This window comes from Myotis nattereri (genome assembly GCF_964212035.1).
Source record: "Myotis nattereri genome assembly, chromosome: 5".
In the NCBI taxonomy this organism is placed as follows: domain Eukaryota; kingdom Metazoa; phylum Chordata; class Mammalia; order Chiroptera; family Vespertilionidae; genus Myotis; species Myotis nattereri.
In genome coordinates, this window is record NC_138080.1 from 76,970,374 (window position 1) to 76,976,502 (window position 6,129).

The following is a 6,129-nucleotide window of genomic DNA, read 5'->3' on the forward strand; positions in this document are numbered from 1 at the left end:
ACAGACTGGTATCTGTCCAATGAAAAGGTTTTCCTGACCACCATTTTCCAACTCTTTTTCTAGTATAAAGTCTTGATCAAGGGACATTTTCAGGTCTCTGCTATAAAGGACTATGATTTATCAATAGACCAAAAATTTTTCTCTTCCTAAAAATATCCTTGAGTCTGCACATCCCACCCCCAAAAACATAAGTTCCATTAATATGATTAACTTCTAGAACTGATCTAAAAATTATTAATATAGGTGGAGGTAATAGGGGGAAAAGCTATTTAAAGTACCTTATTTAGTAACATCTTTTGTGCTCAATGAATAATGCACCTAAGTTTATTCATTTAGTACTCTTTTTAAGAAAGAACTCAGGCTTACAGCACAATTTAGTTACATCTAAGGTATTTTGATCTCTTAATTCTTCCATGTTTCAAGAGCAGAGACCAAGTTTTTAGGTCTTGGTGGTGTTTATTACAATTCCTTTATATTGCATTCAGCAATGCAAAGTCCCAAAGAAATCTGTTGGAATTATGTATGTTAATAGAAAAGTCAGTGGTTGGAAAGCTTTAAAGGTAAATGAAATTGTGCATAGGACCTGGGTCCTTGTGCCCTCTTTAGTTCCCATGTAGTTAGGGAAAACAACTGCTGTCAGATAAGGGGAAAGATTACTTACCAGTTATTCCAGTATATAACATAGAACAAAGATATGTTGAAAGAATTGACAGTTTTCCTCTATCCTTTCAAAAAATACAGAAATATGTGCCATTCTGTCAGTAATTTCTCTATACCATCACTACGGTTTTTTTTTTCTTTTTTTAACCTTTTATTATAGAAAATATCAGGAACAAAAGTAGAAAATAATTGACTTTCCATAGGTTCATCATCCAGGTTCACATTTTTTTCTTTTAATTTTCTTTTTTTCTACCTGACTTCTCTTTTTTTTTCTTTCCATCACCACGTGTCCCCTCTATGGCCTCTTCCTTCTTCACCCAACCCCTCACACCTCCAAAATCACCATACTGTTGTCCATGTCCATGGGTTCTCTCTAGTTTTTTTTCTTTTTTTACTTCATCTCTACACCACACCCCAACACCACCAACAGACAAGGAGCAAATGATTTCACTCATATGTGGCATTTAATGAACAAACTGAACTACCAAGCAAAATATAGACAGCATTATAGAGAACAGTCTACTCCTTTTTTAAAATTGTCTCAGAGATCCTTTAACTTGAACACAGCAAACCAGATTCCCTAATCAGCATTTCTAGCCATGACCCCTTAATTGAGGTCATCTGTACTTTTCTTTCCCCTTCTTGCTCCTCATAGACAGTATCCTCAACCCCACACTCAAACCATGAGTGATATGGATCACTTCATTTCCTCTTAGTTCTTACATACGTTGGTAATTTTCTCCAGCTAGTTAAGAAGGTGTATGACCCTTACTTTGCATTCTTTCTCTGACATACTGCTTGCCTCCATTTTATTTAGTTTCTTTTTTGGCGATTCCTCATTTTCTTTCCTTTGGGGGTTTCCCTAAATGGGGTTTGTCCCCCCATTTTTGCTGTCTCTTTCTGGCCTTGGGGTCCAAGGGGTTGAAGGCCCTAGCAGTGCAATGATCTGGGACTCACTAGACTGGAGGCTGGGTCTACCTTCAGTTTCACACCTTTATTGTCTGCTCTGAGCTGTACTCCTTTCTCCCCTGACTCTGGTCCCTCAGTTGCCCACTTCAGATTCTCACGGTGGGCGAGGGCATGTGCACAGTTCATCTGGTATGCAACTCCCTGTGAGGGCCCAGAGCCCTCTGGCATGCAATTCACTGTGTGACCCCAGCACCCAAGGCAGGATGATGCCCTAGAAACCCCTGGCAGCACACATGCAGCATGGTCCTGTAACCTGTGGCTGGGCACACCAGGTTGAACCACCAGCTCTGACCTGGGCTGGGGGTAGAACACAGGCCAGGTGACAGCTCCACAGTTTGAATGGAAAAGGCATGCCCTTATGCAGCCCTGAGGATGGAGCCTGGTCTGATGGGGTGATTGTGGGTGCTCATTTTTTCTTGCATGTAAATGTAAGTTGAGACATTTCATATATTCCCAGCTTGGCCTCAAGGGTAAAACGGTAGGAATGAAGTAGTGAGAGTTCATTAAGTGCCAGGTGCTTTCACTGACATTAGTTTTTCCACCGAATCCTCCAATAAAGATTAAAGGATCATCCCCACTTTGCTGAGCCCTATCCTGAGGTGAAATAACTTTGGGAAGCATCTCCTAATTCACATCTACTAGGTTCAGTTAAATAGTCTTAAAAAAAAAAAAAAAAAAACGTCAAAGGAAAAGGAAAATGCAGCCCTGTAGAATGAGATTTTGGTGCTAGCATTCACATCAAAGCATGGTCTTTAGGCCCACACAGTTCAAGGTTGACCTTACTACTACCTTCACTAAACCAGGGGAGTACCAAGACTTGCCGTAGGCCCTAACAGCATCTTCCTCTCAAGCAATAGGTTGGAGGGCCATAGTCAAGGATATTTTGGGTTCATTAGCCTACTTTTCCTAGGCAGAGAGAGAAAGATGGGACTTGGGTCACAACTACCAGGGTGATATTTTAAGGAGGCACCCTTTTCTGACAGCACTGTTGGAAAGAAGCTCTGGTTCACATGATCTAGAATAGATAAGAATTCATCAAATGGGAGCTTAATAGTCTCAATTTTTACGATTTGATTTCTAAGGGCATCTGTTCAGATGGTTACCCCAACTCTCAGCTGGTCCTCTTACCCAAAGGCAAGGCTTCAAGCCAACCTCCATGTCACAGGAACATATGCAAAGGACTCTGCCCCTACAGCTGGCATTGTGAGAAAGCCCAAACCAAAAAAGGGCAGCCAATACTGCCACTCCTAGCCCTGGGAGTCATGACTTTGAAGGGACAAACTTTTTTTGCTTTTCACTAAAAAATAAACAGGCATTACTATTTGCTCTCTATTTTAATGAAAAGTGAGCCATGTGAAATTCTGTTTCTCCACCAAAGAATTTGTGTATTTGTGTGTGTGTCCATAACAAGCAGAGAATTTTATTTTTTCTTAATATATTTTTATTGACTTCAGAGAGGAAAAGAGAGAGAAACATCAATGATGAGAGTGAATCATTGATTGGCTGCCTCCTGCACAACTCCCACTGGAGATCGAGCCTGCAACCCAGGCATGTGCCCTGACTGGGAATCAAACCCAGGACCCTTCAGTTCACAGGCAGACACTCTGTTCACTAAGCCAAACCAACTAGGGCACAGGGAACTTATTTAGTGTGTACTCTATTTGTTGAATGAAACAATATACATTATGACCAAAATTCTGTTTTAAGTTCTAAAACTTGTGCCTCTTAAGATTTGTGTTTAGCCCTAGCTGGTTTGGCTCAGTGGATAGAGTGTCAGCCTGTGGACTGAAGGGTCCCAGGTTCAATTCCAGTCAAGGGCACATGCCCCGGTTGCGAGCTCAGTGCCCAGTGGGGAGCGTGCAGGAGGCAGCGGATCAATAATTCTCATTATTGATGTTTCTATCTATCCCTCTCCCTTTCGAAACTCAATAAAAGTATATTTTTTAAAAAAGATTTGTGTTTATTTTTATTCTACAAAACCAAAAGGTGTCCCTAAACTCATCAAGAATGATTAGATAACAGAACTCTGACCTAGAAGTTAACAATCTCCTTCCAGACATAAGAGTACCCAGCAGAGAATTTAGAGCTGGACAGCGGGTAAACACTAAGTTATCTGACATACGGGGTAATATAAACCTCATTTCAGATGCGACACTATTTTCATGGCCATTTACTACTACAGATAGCAAAGCTTCAGGAGTGGTGATGGTGTCATTCCTCCCAATGCCTGTGGAATAGGTAAGCACAGATCCAAGTGGATCCTGGAAAAGTTCAGAGGGAATCTTTCCCCTGCAAAGGAAGAGGATTGATCAGGTGGGCCACAGACTCTTAAGAATGTTTCAAAAAGCAATTTTCTGGATAACATGAAAGGGTATCACTTAACTGAGCACCCTAAACTGTTCTTGTGCTTTTCACAAGTATTGAGATTTATGTCTTTAACAGAAAAGATCCTCTTTTAGTCATTATTTGAAGGTAATACTACATACACTATGTCTCTTCCTAAGATATCACTTGATCCTCACCCCATCTTGGGGAAGACTATATATATGAAGAGGCCATATCTTGTAGCTTATATCTGGTGCGAGCTCCTGTTTGAAAGCTAAGAGTGGACCATTTTACCTACACCACAGGAGTGCTGCCATGCAAAAAAATTGGATTTCAATGCCAGAAAAATATAAAATTGTAAAATATTATTTTATAGGTAAGATAGCCATATCAGTCATAAAGATGAGAAGAAAAAGGAGCTGCTTAAACTGAGGAAATAATGAAAAAATGCATCAGAAAATGGTATTAGAAAATTTGATTTTGGTTAGCTAAGTCTTCAAAAATAAACTGATGGGGATGGGGGTGGAGAAGTTTATCCATCAGTATACAATTTAAGCTTGCTGTATGCAATAGATATATTCCTGATGGGATATTATTAATTTAATGGGACATTATATCTTCTAGAGAAAAAAGGATGCATCATGAGAAACCCATGGAAAAATGCATTTTAAAAGTGAATAATCAGCCCCGGCCGGTGTGGCTCAGTTGGCTGAGTGTCATCCTGTGCACAGTGAAGTCATGAGGTTTGATTACCAGTCAGGGCACAAGCCCAGGTAGTGGACTCGAGCCCCAGTAGAGGGTGTGCAGGAGGCAGCCAATTTTTATTTCTCTCTCCCCTCTCCAAAATGAACAAAAACATTTTTAAAAAGCAATAACCACACTCTGACTTTCCACTTTATAATTTGGCCTTTTAAGCCTCACAAATTCCTACAAATAATTAGAATGAAAGAGACTAGGCTACGTTTGAAAAAATGAAGAGGTTAAGGCTCATTAAGCATGTGCTTGGCCCACCATCTTAATCCTTGCCATAGCTCTGGTGGTAGTTATTTCTATGATCTCCATTGTTCAGATAAGGCTGGAGGGAAGAAGTGGCTTGTCCAGAGTTATAGGTCAGAGATCTTGTTTCTCCCAACTTGGTCCACTCCAGTGGTCACTAGAGATGAGCTAAAAGTTGCACAAAGATGAGGCCCATCCAACGTGTGCAGCCTGGATTAAGCCATGGCAAGAGTCATCCCATTTCTCTGCCACCAGACACCATGCTCCCACAGTCAGCTCTCCTCGTTAGCACTTCTGGTTGTTCAGGTACCTGGGTTTTTCAATAAGTTAAACTAAAGCAGGATCCACTGTCTTATTTACTACTATCCTCAGGACCAAGCACCCTGATGCGAGAATCCTACTGTGACTGGCTATTACACTGCTGTCTCCTAAATGATGTCCCTCTCTCAGTACTTACGCTTGGAATAAATACTTAATGGTGGATACTAAATAGGAAAGAGGAACAGGAGAGGGATAAAGAATAGCTACATTAACTAAAAGGGGGAAATTAATACCAAAATTTCAGAGCAGAGCAGCACTGCAATAAAGAATTTCTTTGTGCTTGGCAATTCCTCAAGTCTAATAGAAGACAAGAGCGTAAGCCTCCCCCCGGGGGGGGGGGGGGGGGCGGGGAAATGAGGCCTTTACTCAGCAGCTGGGAGACCTTCTAGAGTAGGGGTCCTCAAACTACGGCCCGCGGGCCACATGCAAATACAAATATTGTATTTGTTCCCGTTTTGTTTTTTTACTTCAAAATAAGGTATGTGCAGTATGCATAGGAATTTGTTCATAGTTTTTTTTTTAAACTATAGTCCGGTCCTCCAACGGTCTGAGGGACAGTGAACTGGCCCCCTGTTTAAAAAGTTTGAGGACCCCTGTTCTAGAGAATCTACAGATGAACTGGCTGCCTGGATCAAACTAAGGAATCTTTTGTCAGTTTTAAAATAAGATCAGATGCTCTTTTGCAGGCTGCCTCTTCCCATGAGCTGATGGGTACTTGCAGCCTATGGTTTGATTCTCTCATCTCTTTAAAAATGAGTGTGTGTGACTGTGGAGTATATGGATGGTGTAAACTTCAGATAGCAATAGGAAATAAAGGGTCCGGTTTGTGAGGGGGGAAAAAGGACCATAAGACCAGAA